Source organism: Dipodomys merriami, unplaced genomic scaffold, assembly GCF_024711535.1.
Source record: "Dipodomys merriami isolate MVZ:Mamm:240054 unplaced genomic scaffold, mDipMer1.0.p SCAF_1, whole genome shotgun sequence".
In the NCBI taxonomy this organism is placed as follows: domain Eukaryota; kingdom Metazoa; phylum Chordata; class Mammalia; order Rodentia; family Heteromyidae; genus Dipodomys; species Dipodomys merriami.
The window spans coordinates 129278728-129298486 of NW_027202270.1; the positions used below are offsets into that span (position 1 = coordinate 129278728).

Below are 19759 nucleotides of genomic sequence, written 5' to 3' on the forward strand. Positions count from 1 at the left end.
TGGAGGGAGCCATTCAGATCAACAAAGAGCTCTAAACGGACTATTGCTATTTAGTCTGTAGGCAAGAATGCCTGTGATTAGAAAGAATGGAGTGAGAGCTGAACAACAAAAAACAAAGTTTGGAATCTCATGCAAAATAGAAAACAAAATCACATTATGAAAACACACTTACTTATTGTTCTGTAGCATTTTGTTCCTGCCATTAGTCTCTCTCTCTTGCCCAGCAAGTGGTGTGTTCCTTGAAGACAAAGGTGACATCACTTGTGCCCCGGGCAGTGCCTGATACCACTGTGTTATAATTAATTTGTTGAAATAAGATCAGATGTGAGCAACATTCTGAACAAATTAGAGAAATTATTCTTTTTTTTTTTTTTGGTCATGGAGCTTGAACTCAGGCCTGGGTGCTGTCTCTGAACCTCTTTGTACTCAAGGCTACTGCTTTACCATTTGAGCCACAGTGCCACTTCTGGCTTTTTCCAAGGAGTTTAGTGGAGATAGGTGTCTCATAGACTTTCCTGCCTGGGTTGTCGCCTTTGAACCATGATCCTCAGATTTCAACCTCCCAAGTAACTAGGATTATAGGCATGAGCCACTGGTGCCTGGCAAGGAAGTAGTCTTAAATCTCATTCTGTTGTAGTAGATGCACAATTAATATCATTAACTGGAAAGCTTGGAGAAGCCATCTGCGGATGCAGCATCCCTTGCTCATGTCAGAGGGGAGTGAAGCAGTGGTGAGGGAGAAGGGGAGGGGACAAGGATGTGGTGGAGATTGGATAGCATGTGGAAGGATGAGCAGTTAAACCTTCTTAGAGGGACTGAAAGCAGGAAACAGAACATAGGAGGACATTTTCCATGGTGTAGAAGTTGGCCTTGCAGGAGGAAATGAGAGAAAATGGATGCAACGATTGCCAAGTTGGAAAGTATAAGCTATTTTCTGGATGGCTTCAATGGGGTAAAATTGTGTGTGTGTGTGTGTGTGTGTGTGTGTGTGTGTGTGTGTGTGTGTGTGTGTGTGTGTAAACTGACCCCTAGCGAGTGTCAGCATTGGAGGAGGGACAAGAAGTGTCCTACAGTGGGGGGGGGGGGAATGGGGAGGAGTGAAATCATGACTAAGGCCCAACAAAAGAACCATTGGCAGGTACTCCAGGGAAAGTCGTAAGAAAACCACACAGATTTGTTCCCCCAGTGAAAGGGCTGGAGACAGATGGCAGTGGTTGAGAGGATCAGCAGAAAGAAGGAGAAAAGAGATAGACAAGGGCCACCAGGTTGGCAGGTTAGGGACATGAGTCAGTGGGATGGATCCAGGGGAGGGAGAGGAGCAGGAGAAAGAAGAGGGAAGAAACATAAGTAGACAGATAGAGTCTCAGCCTTGAAGTGCATCTTCTCCACGTCTGTGCCCCTGACCAGGGAAGGATGTCTTGGATACTAAAAAAGAGAGATGTGGCAGTCAGGAGAGTCTCAACCTGGAAGACCCAAGTTTGGCTTTAACTTGATGTTCTGGTGCCATGATTATTTTTCATTTAGACACTATCTGTGTGTGCATGTCTGTCTGCCCTCTGGAACTGCTTCTGAGATGAAATGGAGATACATTTGATCTGATTGTCCATTTTTTAAAATACGAATTACGTCATGTCAAAGACCAAAGTCGCTTAGCAGATTCCATTTTGGCTAGAAGCAAAATCCATGCCTGGTTGGTACCTATAGGCTAAAGAGGGTCCGCATAGTTTCAAGTGCCACTAGCTTCTGAGGCTGACCCTTGAGGGGACTGGGTCATTAGTAGTGAAGGACTTACCAGGGCCTCATGGTTGAGTCTCTCTGCAAACAGTTCTGACCCCTTTGAATCACTGCGAGACAGGGTTGGAAGTGAGGGTGTATATGAAGCAGAGTCCTGTTAGCTGTTGGCCTCACAGGAGGGCAGTGGTTTTCTGAGGTTATAAGTCTTATAGCATAGAACTCTATATTTCCACTTGCATGAAGTGCACACAGATGACATCACCATGGTCCTTTCTGGGATTATTTGGTTCCAAAGTAGAGTGAGAGAGGAGAAAGGTTTTTGTTTTGTTTTTTTGCTTTGCAGTGCTGCCTAGGGATGGAAAATCCAGCTATGTTCTCTGTCCCTTGGGCCACTGAGCAGCTGACCTGACCTGTTCCTGGCTGATTTTGTGTTACTGACATTCAAGACCCCAGAGTGCCCAGCCTGATTCTCAGCCCACAGCCGTAGCTTCATTTGCTCTGTTATTAGTTGGTGGTTTTCTTCCTTTCTCTTTCTTTTCAGTTCATGTCATATTCACCACCCCACCCCACCCCACCCTTAAATTGTAATCTATCTTTCTTAGGTAACTGTTCCCTGCTGTTGTTTTTTGTTTTATCTTTCATTGCCTTTTCCCCTACAGTCAACTCTCTGACCTGGAACTGTGCATCCTTCAAGCAAGCCATTTCCGAAGACGGCGAAAAGAACCCAATGAGCCAACATCTTCTCCTTCTTCTCTTGTTCCTCTTCCTCTTCCCTTGCTTGGCCCCTCCCATGAGTGTGTTTCAGCCAACACCAGAGCCTGGATTGTGGCCAAGTCCTCCAGCTCCACACTGCTCAGCTCAATGAAGTCACAGGAATGGCCTAAGTTTGTGCAATAAGAAGATTTTTGGTTTTCTTTCTTTCTTTCTTTTTCTTTTCTTCTTCTTCTTCTTCTTTTTTTTTAAAGATCCTTCGTTACATCTCCTTTCACAGTCTGTGAGAAAGGAACCCAGGTCAGACTGGAATTTGCTCTACAATAGAAATAACTGAACACGAACAAACTGACAAAAAATTTTTAACAAAGAGTTAACTATTTTATTTATTTCAATATTTAAAAGAAAGAGTGCTGACATTGCACACTATTTTTGTTTAAGTACCTTCTACTTCAAAAATTAAAAAGCAATTTTGTGAAGACATGGAATCAAAAGAGTACTTACTGTAAAATAAAGACTGACTATGGACTCTAAGGAAAATCCCATCCCCCACCCCAACATTTTTAGTAAGAAAATAAAGATCAACTCTGCTCTCTCAGGCTTTTTTTAAAAAAAAGAAAAAGAAAAAGAAAAAAAGCCATTCATGTATGTGCTTTAGATATTTTTATTTCTGCAAGTTGGATGTGGTAAGTGAGGAGTGATCAGTTTTTTTCCCCTTATTTTTTAAGGCTATTGAAAATGTTGGTGATGTTCAATGATTATGTGTTAAGACTTGACTAAAATAAATTAGCTTCAAATCAGCGTTGTCTGCACACCTACTCCTCCTGTGCCCTTCACCCCAGGCAAGCCCATTGATCTGACCACAGAGAAGCAACAGCCTGCATCCTGGCCATGATGTCTCGTGAGGCCTGGCTAGGAAAAGAATTCCTAACATCTAGTGATGGATTATATTGCTGCAAGTCCAACAGGTTGGAACAGAGACAACTTTAAAATAATGTCATGAAGAAAAATTTTAAGAAGCAACAACAGCAGCAAAACAACAGCAAAAGTGAAGCATCAGCTGAAAGATGTTTAATTAGTTCAGTTAGTTCAGGAGTTGTCCTAAAAGGAGTTGACTTTCTGCTAAGCTGGCTTCGGGAACTTCAGATACTAGAGCTTTCTCCAAAGCTCTAGGAAGTTGACCTGAGTGATGGAAACAAGTTCAATGGCTTGTAGGGCAGGAGGAAGAAGGAAAATATTTCAATATGTCTTTTCGTGCCCATGCTGGAAAGTGAACCCAAAATCCCATTCAATGGAATTTGGCATTGTGTCTGTGCCCTGGGCAAGGAGGTCAGGTGACTAGCTGGGTCTCTAAGGTTCTACCCATAGCCTTCCTTCTGGGCTGGGTCTTTTACACATCAATGCCCTGGTAAGCAGAGTCATGGATAACACAGATTATAATACTCCTGGATCTAATGCTGGACATTCTTGTCAGCAAAGATCCTTGAGTCATAGTGTTACTGAGAATCTCTTTTGCCTTTGAAAGCAGAAGGTGTGGGCGGGCACAGACTTCTTGCCAGTCATTTCAGGTCTCTAATTCCAGGTCAGGTCCTGGAGGGTAGTGGGGGAGAGGGAAGACATCACCAAGAGTATTGTTGTATCATTCTGTAGTCCCTTTTCTGTGACATTTTTCTCACAGAAAATGGCCCTTTTCAAAATGCTATTCATTGACTGTAAGAATCTGCGCTCAATTCCCACCAAGTTACAATGTGTGTCCAATTGTGATAATGCTTTGCATCATGTAGGGTTTGTATGAAGTCTGTATGAAGTTTCTGTTAAATAAAAAGTCTGTTTCCAATTGTTCTATAGGATCTGTAAAGTTTGCTTCACCAAGCAACCTCATCCTACAAGGGTGCCTTTCACGCCAGCAGGTGGACAGGACTCCTGGAGTCTGCCCACTTTCCTGCCCTAGATTTGTTTTATTTAGAAGCACAGTCTGAGACAGCAGTTGCCACTGGCATGGCTGCCAGCTGGTGGCATGAATAATGCCCCTGGGTTGGTGCCAGCACGGGCGCTCTGAGCCTGGGGTGGTTGTCACTCATTCACCACACATTATCACCACCACCACCATCATTGCATCACCATAACCATCGCCATCACCGCACCACCCTCTCCCTGGCCCAAACGGATTGAAATCCTAATTGTATGTTTAGACTTAACATGCCTGCTCATCATTGCTTTCATCCCTATGGCAGAAGCAGAAGTCTGCATGATGATGAGAGATTTAGCATGCGCTTGGAGAAAGATGGGACAGTAAAGTTCCCACTGTATAAAAGGAGTGGTTGGGGGTAGGTGCCCTGAGCTTGCCAACCTGTGCAGATGGCAGCTGGGCCCCTCTGGTAGTTTTTGGACACTCCTGTCTGATGAGTTTTCTAGATGAGTTAGGACAGGTCATCATACAGGCCATGTCTGGCCCTCTGAGCAGTCCTAGGCCCCACAGGGCTGGGTAAAGATGGAATGTGATGCTGTTGCTAGTTGGTTCTGTCTGCTTTGGAATGAGGGTCATCTACAACTTTTCTTATGGACTTGATGAGTTTCTCAAGCAGTAAAAGGAAGTTCCCAGTATGGTACCTTGTTAAGGATTTACCCCCCCTTTTGATTGTGGTAAAATATACGAAAGCTAAAACTGATCGCTTTAACTGTTTTTATGCATACTGTTCTATGGTAAAAGTACAATTTATGTAATTATGTGACCATCACCTCCTGCTCATTGCTACAACTTTTTCATCTTCCTCACCTGAAACCCTATACCTATAGCCATTAAACACTAACACTTCATTCTCTCCTTCCCCAGCTCCTGGCAACTACCGCTCTTCTTTCTGTCCCTGTAAATCCGACTACTCTAGGTACCTCAGATGAGTAAAATCATACAGTATTTGTTCTTTTGTCATCGACTTATTTCATTTAGCACGATAGCTTCAAGGCTCCTCTGTGTTGTACATATGTCAAAATTTCCCTCTTTATGCTGGATATTTCATTGTATGTCTAAATCACATGTTTTTTCATGTTTATCCACTTGGAGTATAAAGGAAGTTTATAGGTGTGAGACTCCCACTTCCTAATATAGGGAATCCAAATTTGACACATCAGATTCAAGTCAGAGGTCATCCAGGGAATTAAATTTGTTTTTGTTTTTCTGGAAGGAAATGACCACACTTGAAAATTTCTCTCTGAGAGAAGGCTACCTTGATTCTTATAGGTGAACATTCTCTACGTAATGTGTCTTTCCTTGAGACTAAGGCTTTAGATAGTGGCTCAGGCTCACTTAAAGGGCTCATGAATTAGCATGCAGCTATAGTGTCAATGCAAATGATCAATGATAGAGGAGACTTAGGATAGTTAAATTCCCTCAATGGCTGACCATGAGTGAGAGACTACTTTGTTCAAATGTCTGCTGGTGAGCCCATTGGCCGATTTACATCTGAGGATGGTAGAAGGGGAAAGTATACAGGTGAGCCTGCGAATGAGAAGGAAAATGAAGACAGTTTGCCTCCCCAACCTGGAAATGTATTAGTTACCATAAAGGCTAGCACTGCGGTTGTAGTTCAGTAGTCTCCAGAGCACAATGTGTCTTCAGTAAGCAAAGCAGGACAGGTGTGAGGAAAATCACTGTGTCAGGGGGTTGGAGAACAGCCATCTGGGATGACAGCACAGATAGACACAGATGACAGCTAAAGAGTAACTGCTCTGGGTAGGGCAGCTGCTACCCAAGAGGTGATGTATGCTAGGATGCGATCCCAGGCTCTCCAGGTCTTTCAGCTTTTGAAGAGAGGTCAAATGTACTAAAAATTTTGGTAAGACCTCTCCATTTTTAAATTTGGTTGTAAGTTAAACACTCTTGATCCATTTTGTGTGGACTAAACCCATGTGGTCCTATCCTAGACCTATTTTGATGTTTTGGGATAGCTTTCCACAAGGACTAGTAGTCTGCATAAGGCTAAAATTGAGGTCGGAAGGCCTTGTCCAAAATCCTTCATAAAGTAGGTCTTCATGCTATCTTGGGGATGCATCTCCTAGCATCCTGACTTGGTGGGACTGTGGTAGTGATCCTGAGGTGGTAGGACTGTGGTAGGGATCTGGCCTGTGATGGAGCTAGCTCATTATTCAGCACATGTTAGGGATTAAGGATATGGTTCTAGGAGAGGACATTTCCTCTGCATGTACACCAGGTTCAGTGTTACACTGGGTTTAATCTAGAGTTTACTCTAAGCTAAATTCCCTTTGAAACTCTTAAGCAGAGTTCTGGGTTAGAGATAAGGTTTCTGATCTTACCTAAGGTTCTTCAGTTAGAAAATTCAGAACTTCCTTTGATTAAAGTGTATGTGTAAATGTGTGTGTGTGTGTGTGTGTGTGTGTGTGTGTGTGTGTGTGTGTGTGTGTGTGTATGTGGGTGTGTGTGTGTGAGAGAGAGAGAGAGGAAGAAAAAGAGAGACAGACAGAGCTATTCCTTCCTTCAGATCTCTGTTATTTAAAGATGCCTTTAAAATATTTTGCTTTTTTATGCATCTTATTCGAGAGGATAGTTTTTAAGAGAGTTGAACTGGCTTTGAAGTATGCAAACCCTACTCATTTAGGTCAAGGTTTTTCTCTTATTTTCTTTGGTGGGGAAGGGGATGAGATTATTTTGAATAGCAATCCATTTTGCTTATGATTTTATTATGGGTATTGGAAAACTTTCCCTATAAAAAACTTCAATAGTAAATATCTTAGACTTTGTAGTCCAGGCATCTGTCACAGCTGTTCAGCCCTGGGATTGTAGCATAAAAACCATCATACACAGTATGTATGTCAGTGAGTCAATAAAACTTTATTTATAAAAATTGGAGGCTGGAGGCTGAAGGTATATAGCTCAGTGGTAGAGTGCTTGCCTAGCATGCATGAGGCCTTGGGTTCAATTTCCAGTACCACAAAACAAAAATTGGAGGCTGGATTTGGCCCATGGAGTATGGTTTTGCTGATCCCTGATTAAGAGAGCATGATACTGCTAATTTAGTTGGTGGCAGTGCTGGTACTATTTAAGGCATTTCCTAAGCCTCAGGACTAAGAAGAATTTCCTATCACCAGGGAAAGACTAGAAGTGCATTTCATCATTAGTAATGTAAGCTTTTTAAAGGTCTCTACAATATTTCAGAGCTGAAAAGTACTACCACAAGGTATTTGAAAACTCAGTGCTGAGCCCAAACCACAATAGAGTGATGTGAAGCAAAGTTATCTACAAATAACTACGTCCCACATGTCAGTGACTCCCTGAGGATGTGAGGATGAATACTATTCATCTCTAGCAACTTAGGTTTTTTTTTTAAGTATGAAAAATGGCAAGTGGCCCCTAGAGGTGAGGTGAACATAGATGTAAGAGTTCTTCTATGTGAGATAAATGATAAAAGACATTTAGTGGAGCCCAACTTGGGAAGTGTGGAGTTGCTACAGGTAAAAAGATGGTCTCTGAAGCTGAGCACAGAGGCTCATGCCTGAGTGAAAATCTTAATGTCTAAACATCCGTTGATCATGTGTTGGTTCCTGTTTCTGGGAGACCTGTGAGGTAGGGATGTAAAGAAGCAGCAGCAATACCAACCATTATTGAAGTGATGTCTTTTAGCCATTCCTACAGGACAATTGTCTGAAGAGGATCAATGACTTTTAGGATCTCGGGGTAATTTTTAAAGGGCTTTTATAAGCTTTCTGAACAAGTTTCCTGAAAAGGGGAGTTAGTTGTGATTATCATGTTAAGTGTCTTCTCCATTTTCTTCATGTTCCACCCTGTGCTATCATCTGAGGTCATCCAGAAGTCAGTTTTCAGGCACTGACTAAAAGGAAGAAGATGACTCAGAGGAAGGCACAGAATCTCACGTTTGATTTTACTTCAATGTGGTATGATCAGCACACATCCCTTGGTTACATGATCTTCTCTTATACGATAGTAGAAAATACAGCGATCATCAGTAATTTGGCATCGACACTATTGTTCTAGTGATGTTGGCTTCATTATTATTAGTCACTGTCTGGCAAGGCATGATTATTGATGAGATAGATCCAGAAGCCTGGTGGAACTCTACCCAAGGAATACTGCATTATTTTTAAAGTTAAGCTGGGAATAATGTGGAAGGGGCAGGAAGTCATTACTTCTCTAACCATGTTTATTGGTAAACCACAGAGGCTTTTTTTTTTTTTTTTTGGTCGGTCGTGGGACTTGAACTCTGGGCCTGGGTGTTCTCCCTCAGCTCTTCAGCTCAAGGCTAGCTCTCTACCACTTGAGCCACTGCGCCACTTCCTCTAACCATGTTTAATAGCACTACCATGTCAAATGAACTGAAAAAAACTGTAGGAAATCTGCCCCCCCCAAAATGAAAAAAGTACAGAAATATTGTTAGTAATATGTTTAATGGTATAAACAATGATCTTTAAAAGAAAGCATTCAAGTTTAGGGTTAGCTTGGGAGAGTTAGGGATCTTTTTATTAATTACTATGTGTATTGCTGAGAAAAAAAGAGAGAAGCTGGCTTTGGCTTCCAGAAAGGGAAAGAGAAGCAAGTTGGAGCTTAGCCCCAATAGACAAACTTCTTTTGACTCCAAGAATTTTAGGCTCCTGATAAGACTCACCAGTAGCCAGGCATTTCTCCTGGAGTTATACCCATGGGCTAGATGACCTCTTGGGATGCTGTCTAGCTCTCTAATGCTTTGAATTGAAACAGGAACCTGAAGGCGTTGGTTTCTAACAACCATCAGCAAGTGAGGAGACATAGCCAATATTCATCCCAAGAACATGTATTGTGGTCACTAATGAAAATTGCATTTCTAGGTCCACTCTGCTCATACTGAAGTGATGTCCCATTGTGACCTCCATTGTTTTGTTGTGAGCAATACCAGCTGGAAAGTGAATGCAGTGTCAAGAAACATTTTTCCTCCAGAGAAACACCATGTATGTGAAAAAGGAACAATGAAAAGCAGCTGAGAATGACAGTAAGGCTAAGAGGCCACCAGGTGAAATGGTCCTGCTGGAAACCCCATCTTAGACCCCTCCACCTCTCATCTCATTGGGTTCCTTCCCACCCAGCATCAGCCTTGGGGTACAAATCTCACTATTGCTCATGAGATCTGGATACTAGTCTCAGCTCAATCTTGGTTGAATATCTTACTAGTATTCATGGTTGTCTACTAGCTGCTCCCCAACTTTGTGGGGAAGAAAGAAACTCTTTGCAAGACCAAGTTAATTATATATGCAGAATTCTGCTTGGAAAAAGATGTGGTCAGCATTCTTTCTAAGTCACTTAAATCATTTAAAAGAGTATTGCTCCGTATATAAAGTTTTGCTCCTTGTTGGTTTAATGAAGCAGTAAGGATTGTATGGTGCTTAGTGTGTGAACTTCCAGAGGCTGGGAATGGGGAGAACTAGTGTGAGAGAGTGAAGGATGAATTGCTAACATGAACACTGAGGCTGTAATTTTTGCTTGTCTGGGCGATGGATTCAGAGAGGTTGTTAGTTTACAATCCAAAAAAAAGATCTTAAGTTAAAATAGACTTTTACCTTCATAAAGATCAACTGATGCCCATCATTGAAAAATAGATCAATATATTTGCCCACATGGTATTACTTTATGTAATAATTTTCACATTACTACTTTGCTTTGTGCTACTGATCCATTAATCAACATATTGAATGCCTTCTATATTGTTATACTCCACTGGGTTTTGAAGAACATAAAAGAGAAGCAAAGGGAAACTGGGACAAATTTGGAGGGATATTTTATATTCGGAATCTGGGTTAATACATGGTAGCTTGTTAAAGCTGTATACTAGCTGTTTGGGCTTATGGTTACTATTCTTCTACATAAATGTAAACTGAGTCTTGGTGACATTGAAGTGACACAAGTAATAGGGACAGCTAGTAAGGTCTGATTTTTTTTCCAATTGAGGATTTTCTGGTTCTAGAAGACTCTCCAGTTGGTAAAATGCCATTTCTGTTTTTGAGAAGAGATGCCTGGCATATATCATCCATTTGTAATATAAGACCATTTGTAATTAAGTGCCAAGTTGGTTGCAAAATGTAGGTGTCAGACAGGCTCAGGAGGGGCAGTTATTGGTGTAGGCTGAGACTGTGGGGGAGTCTTCACAGAAAGGTGAATGGAGTCGAGGTGGACAGAAAGAGACAGGCCAATGAAAGCAGTGGTAGGGAATGGCTGAGCACAATCTTTGAGATGTGAGCAGGTGCAGTAGGTTTGGAAAGTAGAGAGGAGCCTGCAGGGACCCTAGCTGTGGTGAGGTGTCACGGGCATATGGCTAGCATTCATATTATGGCAAGGCTTGATGCATAGCAGAAGAATTAGGACAGCGGGAATCAGGGGACCCACCGTGAGTCTGTGAGCAGGGTGGATGTGATGCTGAGTTTGGGCATATGAGGATGACTGAACTGGTTGTGGCAGGGAGTTTGGTTTTGTCTCCTCTCCCCCAACCGGCTGTCTCTCCCCTGTTATGGCGAGGGGAGTCTAGCCTGCATGGAGGACAAGCAGGGATTCATATTTCTTGTGCATTACTTGGAGCAGAGACCCAGCCTCTCCCATCCAGCGTCTCCCATCTCCCATGTGACCCTTTTTCAAGTGATGAAATGTTTATTTCTCCAAACATCAAATCTGGGGGTGGTTAGCGATCCCGCAGGCATTTCCAACCAACTGCCATTCTGGAAACCACAACTGCGATCACCATAGCTTCCAGTGTAGAATGTACTTGGGAGGAGAACAGATAAATCAGAGAAGCTGGTTGGCCAGCTGACCTCAGAAAGCTTTGCATCTGAGAGGACTGTTTCAATTAGGAGTCAAAATCTACAATAGTCTACTTACTGAAGCTGGAAAAAAGTTCTTTAGACTGGTGAGTCACTGAGTGCTAAGTGGGAAGAGAGACCACCAGGTTTGGATGGTGGCTATGGCCTTTGTTTAGTTGTAGAAGTTCCTTGCGGCCTCGTATCAGATACCTAAGCTGACACTTCACCTGTTGAAGGCATTGAGAAATCTTGAACAAGCAACCCCCGAGTCCTTCCATTTATATGTCACTTGTGCTCTCCTCACTTCACTTTGCAAATGGATTCTCCCCTGGATCTGAGGCTCCAAGAGGTATAGCCATGTGTGAGGAAGTGGATTGTGAGTACAAAGACTAGGGGTTGGCATTTCCTGAAATGCAAAACCATTGCCCTGGCATTCTCAATGTAATCTTCCTAGCCAAGTCTTGTCAGAAAGTATTGTCCCCCTCAGCCGATGAGTAAATAGCGGGATTCTTGGAATGGCTCAGTGACCCCATCAAAGCTACGCAGATGTACTCAGACTGGCCCAGACCCCAGGTCTTTTTTCTATTGTTTGCATTAGTGCACTTGCTATTGAATGTTACTTGTCTAGAATGTTCATTGATATATTGGCTTAGGCAAAAAGTGGCAGAGTATGGGTTTCAAAAGGTTATTCATCAAAGTAGAATTGCAACCTTATAGTACCTTTCTCTAAGGAAAGGGTAAATAATTGTATATGGGCCTCTTCTTCTTTAAAAAGTAATTTTAATATGGGCCTCTTGGGGGACCCTCTTCTTCCCATGCCCTCTCATCTCATCATTTACACAGCACTGGGGCCTGGTACAAATCCCACCAAACCTAGTATATACCCTCTTTCCTTCATCTACCCCCTTCACCTTGATAGTTATATAGATCTGGCCTAGCCTGTGGTCCAGTGCTCAGTGTTAATTGGCAATTCAGCCCAATGGACAGTGTTCTGTGTCTGTTTTAGGCATCCATTTAAAATTACCTACATGCTGCCTTGAAATTTCACTGTGTAAGTGCAGAAAGCACCCCAGGCCTGCCTCTGATGGCCTTATTAGTTCATCACAGGCAGCCTCAGAGTTGACTGCTCTGTTGAGGTTGAGAAGGTTAGCTTTAAGGGAAGTCTCTGCCTGCTGATTGGCACAGCACGAGAGAAGTCTTGCCCCCACCCCTGCTTCTCCAGCATGAATTCCAGGAAACTCTGCAGATTGCTGTTCTCTCTGCCCCCCCTCCCACCCTCCGTCCTTCTAGTCTGTCTGCAGTGATAATCACTGCTCATTTCTGCTGCATGCCTCATTTGGGGGAAAGAGTACCCTGGGTCTCCCAAAATGTGAAGAGGGAAATTAAGGACTGCTGGTGACCAAATGAGTCAACCCACTACCACTGATGAGTACCTGGGAATGCCTTTCTCTCTCTGCCCCTGGAAAACCTTCCCCAGAAGCCTCCCCCGGCATCCCATCACCTCCTTCCCCGCAGCCTCTTCCAGGCCTTCTGGGAAACCGGTTTCCTCTGGGCTTTGCTTCTGGACCAGGTGGTGCCTGCTCTGTGTTCTAAGGCAGAGAGAAAGGCAGCCAGGCTTGAGTGCCAACAATACACAGATTATCTCAGTCTCTACCCTCAGTGTCTCCTTTAGCAAATCTTTGAGGTGGGGGTTGGTCTGATTTTACACTTGGTGCACGTAGGTTGAAAAGGTTAAGTAACGAACTTGTTTTTATAAGGGAGATACATATCCCTACTGCATTTCTTTTGTCTTAGAGAGTGACACAGAGTGGACAGAGCTATGAGCTCTGTATGTTCTTGTTTTTGTTGTTGCTTTTCTTTTTTCTGAATCCCCTTTCCTCTGGAGAACCTTACTTTGCCTATGGTAACAATAGTCTTGCATCTATCCTGTGGCCCACCACCTGCTCAGCCTTATGGGTGGAGCAAGAATGCAAATGACCTTTTGCCGGCTTCCCAGAAAGAATAAATAGCTTAGTTACAAGCAAGCCAGCTGCCCAGACCAGGGTCCCCTATAGAGGGAGGGGGTCCTACTCTGCCTGACCCATTGTAGGAGGTGATAACCTGCTAGGAAGGAAGCAAAGAGCCCTTTCTAACTCCTAGCAAGATAACTTTTCTTTCCCTCTCAATACCTCCCTTTGAGCCACAGATTTCATTTGGTCGACGTCTTCACAAACAACTCAGTCTTCATCTTTGTAAATAATGAGTCCAATCTGGTGTTCCTAGGCTCATCTTGAAAGTTCAGGGTGTCATTTTGGCACATTAAAAAACATTGCATTCTTCTTCTATACTCCTGTCTTCCTGTCTCACCCTCAGTGCTCCAACAGAGCAGCACTTCTTAGAGGGGGAAGGGACTTTCTGTTAAACATCTTGGAGCTATTCCTTCTGGAAAGTTCTCCCTTCTAGGAGACTGGGAATAAGAGTTAGGTGTAGATCAGACAGGACTGGCTTGGCCCTGTTTTTTGGGGGAGGGGGCGATGGTCATGGGGCTTGAACTCTGGGCCTGGGCGCTGTCCCTCAGTTCTTCAGCTCAAGGCTAATGTTTTACCACTTGAGACACAGCACCACTTCCAGTTTTCAGGTGGTTAATTGCAGATAAGAGTCTCATGGACTTTTCTGCCTGGGCTGGCTTTGAACGGTGATCCTCAGATCTCAGCCTCCTGAGTACCTAGGATTACAGGGGTGAGCCATGGGTGCCTGGCGGCCCTGGGTTTTTGATGTGCATCTGTCCTCTCCAAAAAGGGCCAGGGAGGAGCCATTTACCTGGCCAAAGCCCAAAGGGCTCATGTTTGCCGTGGTGGCTGGACAGGGGAAGGAACAGCTTGGTAAAAAGATGCCAAGATTCCTGAGTCCTGCTTTCCCTAGGCTGGGCTCCCTTCCCTTGGGATCTAGAATCATGCTGAACAAAGATTTGGCAGACCTGGTTAAAATCCTGGCTTTGCTGTCTCCATGCCCTATGGCTTTGGGGGGTTGCTTCACCTTTGGGGATTCAGCTTCCTCCCATATTAAAAGAAGGGGTTAGACTGGGTGGTCACCAAGCTTCCCTGTGGCTCCAACAGAGTCTGTGTTGGTTAAGTAAGGAGTCAAGATGGTGGCTCTCCTGTTCAACTGTGGATTTGGGAAAGTACTATTTGTGGTTGTTTGTTGTTTGTTTTTTTTTGTGCTGGTCCTGGGGCTTGAAGTCAGGGTCTGGACTCTGTCCCTGAGGTTTTGTCCTCAATGTTAGCATTCTATCATTTGAACCGCAGCTCCACTTCTGGCTTTTTGATGATTAATTGACAACAAGAGTTTCATAGACTTACCTGCCCAGGTTTTGGACTTTTCTGCCTGGGCTGGCTTTGAACCATGATCCTCAGATCTCAGCCTCCTGAGTAGCTAGGATTACAGGTGTGAGTCACTGGTGCCTGGCTGGGGAAGTACTGCTTTAAGACAATTTCAGTGGTGGAAGTTTCTGGGGCCACTCTAGGGTCTATAAAAGGATAGTGGCATATTATACCCCTTTTCCTCCTTAGACATACTCATGTCTTTGAGGCATGGTAGGTTTTCTCTCTCTGTTCACTCACACCTCAGACTCCCTCAGACTCCCTGACTCCATCCACTTATTGTCTCAGTTGGGGAGACAGGTAGAGAACATGCATGGCAAGAATTAGACAGGGCATCTGTGTGGACCTGGGGAATGTCTGCATTTAGACTCATTGCAGACAAGGCTGTGTTGGCCCCAGGTACTGCCCTATTCCCAGCTGTTATGTTGTAGAGAAGAGACATTAAGGACTGATCTGAGGAAGGAGAAAAGGAACACAGAAGAGCCATTGTGGATATCTCAGAGTTCTCAGGAAACTTAGAACTCCCCAATTTTTGGACTCCCAGTTGAGTACTCCTCCTAATGGGGCCTCCCTCTCCAGTCATTCCTTTAATCCAGGCTTTCTCTCCCCTTTTGGTTTTAAGGGACTAATGAACTCCTTTTTAAGCCATTCAGTGTATTACCTGTAACTCTGAAGGGCTGGATTTTGGCAGTGGTCCTGGGCTGGTTTTGCCTGGAATAATTAATTAATTAACTAATTAATTGTTTGTCAGTCATGGGCCTTGAACTCAGGGTGCTGCTGTCCCTGAGCTTTTTCACTCAAGCTTTCTCGCTCTACCACTTTGAGCCACCATGCCACTTCTGATGGTTAATTGGAGATAAGAGTCTCTCAGACTTTCCTGCCTCTGCTGGCTTTGAATCGTGATCCTCAGATTTCAGCACACTGAGTAATTAGGATTACAGATGTGAGCCACTGGTGCCTGGCACCTGAGGTATGTATGAAAGGGCCTTTAATCCTAGATCCTAGGAGAGCTGTGAGGCTGTGATGAGCCCTTCTCCCTCATCCCCATGCTACCCTTTGAGTCCTCACCTTTCCTTCAAGGGCAGCCTGGCCTGAGCACAGGGTCTAGAAAATGCAAAGGGGAAACAGGATGCCGGCTCAGGGGTGCAGGCATCTTCTGGCCTAGCCCTCGGGTATAGGAGGTCACCAGATGGTCAAAAGCTTGGTGCCCTCGGAAGGGCTGCCCATCAGCTCTTAGCTTCCTTGTGTCAGCAGACACTGTGTGTCTCCTGTGTAGTGACTCCTTAGATGAAGGCTGGAATAAGATATAGGTTGGCACCTGCTTCTGTCTTACCCCTGGCTTTGTCTGTAACATGGGGACCATAACACCCAAGTCACAGATTGTCTTTAGAGTTAAAGGAATGTATTCTAAGTGTATAGCACCTAAGGGACACCTCATTATGTCATAGCTCCTAATCTTAATAATACTAATATTCCTCTGAGAATGTGTCATAGAATTGAGTTGCTGCATCTTTTGAAGAAGTTGATCAGAATTCTTGCTGTGTCCCCTGATAAGCAAGGACTAAAGGATCTCTTTTGGTGATTCCTACCTGCATTATTTTACCCATTCCTTGTAGTGCCACCTTCTTTGTCTTCTTTCCTTTTTCTTCTCTGTGATTGTTATTTTAGGACCTGTGGTGAACTCTTCTCTTTAAGTATTCATGATCCAAAATGGAGCTTGAGGTGCCATCTACCTCATCTTCCATGCATTTCATCACAACCTCCTAACTCCTCAGGCTCCTCAGATTTCCCCTTCCTGGGTGGCCAGGTTCCCATTACCCCTTGAGGCAGGACATTTTCTACAGTAATCCTTTGCCATCTTGGATCCTTCCTATTTTCTATCTTTTGGGTTTCTCACCAACATGGCAAATGGGTAAAAAATCTGGAATCAGAGAGTGGTTTGTGCTAGAGGCATAAAGTTCACAAGTTAAAAAGATGTATCTATGATATTTAGAGAGAATGAGTCTAAATAAAAGGAGGTAAGAGTAAAGGGGGGGCCCAGCCAGGGAGACTGAGAAAGGGCAGCTGTGGAGAAGGGTGGACAACCCAGGCAGGGAGGCTGTGAGGAAGAAGGAAGGCAGGAAGGGGAGAGGATGAGGAGAGAGTACCAGTTAGGTCAAGTTAGGTTCAACACTCAATGAGCAGGGGATGCTCAGCCAGGAAGGATCTCTTTTAAATTTGGGAGCTTTCTTTGGGGGGTCTCCTGATACCCCGCTGCCCAGAATTTTAACCCTTTACTACCCTTGGCCTCCTTCCAGGTCAGGGGACCCCCTAACTGACAAAAGCTTCAATCTCACCCACCAGACTTTCTTTCTCGTCCCAAGTGTGGAGTTTTCCCTTTAAATTTTTGATCTGCTTTTAGTTCATAAGGTTTGGTGAGTGAGAGATCTCCTTCCACCTTGATAAGTCCTCCCCACCCCCAGGTGACTCCTCCTCTCTTGATGGACAGAGCCTAGGAACCTCTCTTTTCCCCATCCCCCTTGCCTGGGGAAGGAGCCTGAGGGTGTCCCAGGAAAAGCAATGGAAAGTGGAAGAAATCAATAAAATCAGACCAAACAAGTCTTTCAAATTTTCATCCAGTTTCTGGATGGAAGTAGATTAGAGGTAAAGGGCCAGCCCGAGTACATTTTTTTTTCCTCTTCCTTTTCCTTTTGTAAACCAAATTCAGAATCACCAAAAGAGATCCTTTAGTCCTTGCTTATCAGGGGACACACCAAAGGGTGGGGATGAAATGGGCCCAGGAGGAGTGAAGTAGAGGTTTGGATGGAACTTTGGCTGAGACACCTTTGGCTTACTCCTCTGACCCAGGGATATCAGGAACTATCATGGATCCAGTGGATCTGTTAAGGGCCGGGCCATGGGATGATGTTCTGGTTTCTAGGCAGGGGAGTTAGGCCTGAACGGTTAGGCCTGGTCCAGAAGGCTTCCTGAGTTAGAGGCAATAGATGTCTCTCTTCTGCCCAGGTGAGGTCAAGAGAGGCCAGGTCTATGGAAGACAGAGGGTGAGAGGGTGAGGTGTGGAGAGTGCTTGGGCTTTGCAGCTCCCTGCACTGCACAAGTGAGTAGCCATGCTCCATTCCCAGAACAGAGTGAGAAGAAACAGTTCCACGTGGGACCCTGGGGAAGGACTCATTTCCTTTTCTGTGGAAATGCATTGTAAAAAGTTACTGTTATTTGCATAGAGCATTTTCTTGAGAAAAATTTGTTTGGAGTATGAAAGTCATGTTTATTTTTTTAAATGGGAGCTTTTACAGTTTGTTAGCTGGCAGGATGGTGGTGGTGGTGGTGGTGCTGTGTATGTGTGTGTGTGTGTGTGTGTGAGAGAGAGAGAGAGAGACAGAGACAGAGACAGAGACAGAGACAGAGACAGAGACAGAGAGACAGACAGAGACAGAGAGAAACACAAGAGGTACTGATAGGAGAGTGAGAAGTAGGAATCCTGGCCCAACACAGAATAGCTCTTGAGTAGGAGTTGGGGTACTTCCTTCCTGGTGATGGGAGGGTGGTAAGTATAGGAATGTAGGTTCAGAGAACCATTTGACTATGACATGGAGAAGAGGAGATAGTTCCAACTTATTTAGTTTCCAACTAAATAAGGAGAGTGTTAGAAGAGGGTGTGAGGAATGGGAGATTCACAAGGATGGAGAGATGTGGAAGAATGCTTTGACCAGAGGATAGGGACTACCACTAAGATTTGTGGTCACCCTGTCGGCCTGGATTGTCCAGCAGCACAGTGGAGCATTGCCCACCCCATCCCCCACTTGTTCAGAGCCAGTATAGGTGGAATGCTTAACTACAAGTGGGACTGATAGGAAAGAGAGGTATCCACAAGGATGAGCTTAGGGATGGGTGTGGGGGTCTTACATGGGACACAAGAGCAGTGATGTGAGGAGGTAAGAAAGGTGAGAACAGATCAGAACCCCTGGCGAGATTAAAGATGGATGGTGTCCATCTCCCTGCCCTCTGTAAGTTAGGATCAAGCTGGCTATTACTATTATTTCTGATCTTGTCCCAGATGTATTCCTCTTAAGATAGTTGAATAGACTCCCAAATAGAAAATGGCACACAAAAAAAGCAATACTTGCGCTGGGGCTGTTCAGTTCATTCATTCTTTAATGAGGTGGCAAAGATATGCTAAGGCTTCATGGTTTCCCAAAGGAAACCATATCTTAAATCTGTCTTACATCTTTCCTACCCTGGCTGCATCAGTTCCACAAACATGGGAGTGGGTATTTTGTGTGTGTTCATAGTAACAGAAGCACTATTCTAAGTGTTGCGTTGTTCAGAAGGCTCGATCTTGGGGAGAGAGTGGATGTTGCCCGTCTCGAGCTGCTGCAAGGAAGCTGGGGCCCCCTGGTCTCAGGAAGACAGCTTGTGCCTGGATGCTGGCCAATATGAATTGATGTCTTTTACATCCAGTAATCACAGGTCTGTCTAAAACACTTAAGAGTATGTTGACAGTGGGCTCTGAGGTAGAGAGAAATGCAGACTTTCTGGGAACTGGATCAGAGGTTTGGTGGTGCCAAAACATAATAAAAAGCAGTAAAACTTGTCCTTTTTTTTTTTTCTTCTAAGTGTTTTCCAGCTGAACAAAGCAGGAACATGCACCTTGTGGCCCCAGTCCTCACAATGAAAAGAGGAGGTGGGTGGGTTTCAAACCCTCCTTATCAAGGTCGACTCCAGGGTCAGTGGTGGGCATCACTACTTGCGGATCCAGAGAAGTGTATACACACCGGGGATCAGGGGGCTCCCCATGCAGGGCTGGATGGCCACTCGAATGAGAGTCACCCCAAGACAGCATCTAAAAAGGCAGATCCCCACATTCTGGGGTTTGTGGGTTAGAAGTATTGAGCATCTGCATGGCTGATCTTTATGTATGCTGAAATCTGGGAGCCTCTGGTCCCCGGATAGGTCTGGTTATGGACTGGTGAAATGGGCAGACAAGGTCTGACATTACCACAAGGAGGTAGGTCCTTTTTCTTCTAAGGAAAATTCCCCACTGAGGCTAAGAGGAGAAAGGAGATGTGGGTTTGTGAGATGTGTTTGGAGAATTTCTGAGCAGAGCAAATCTTCAGGGGCACTGGGAGATGTGGGGTAAGGAGTAGTCTCCATGGCTCAGAGCCCAA

General features: G+C 44.4%; 1 protein-coding gene across 4 annotated transcripts in view; it reads left to right on the forward strand.

Annotated features, from left to right (window-relative positions):
• The window catches only part of Dpf3 (double PHD fingers 3), a 245605-nt gene that overhangs the window by 201381 nt on the left and 24465 nt on the right, over window positions 1-19759 (forward strand). For 2 of the 4 annotated variants that reach the window (XR_011373628.1, XR_011373614.1), the window contains one exon: window positions 2394-4368. The exons of the other annotated variants lie outside the window; for them this stretch is intronic. The gene's annotated coding sequence lies outside the window, so the exon portion shown is untranslated. Of the gene's footprint in view, window positions 1-2393; window positions 4369-19759 lie in introns of those variants that run through there. 4 annotated transcript variants of the gene reach the window in all.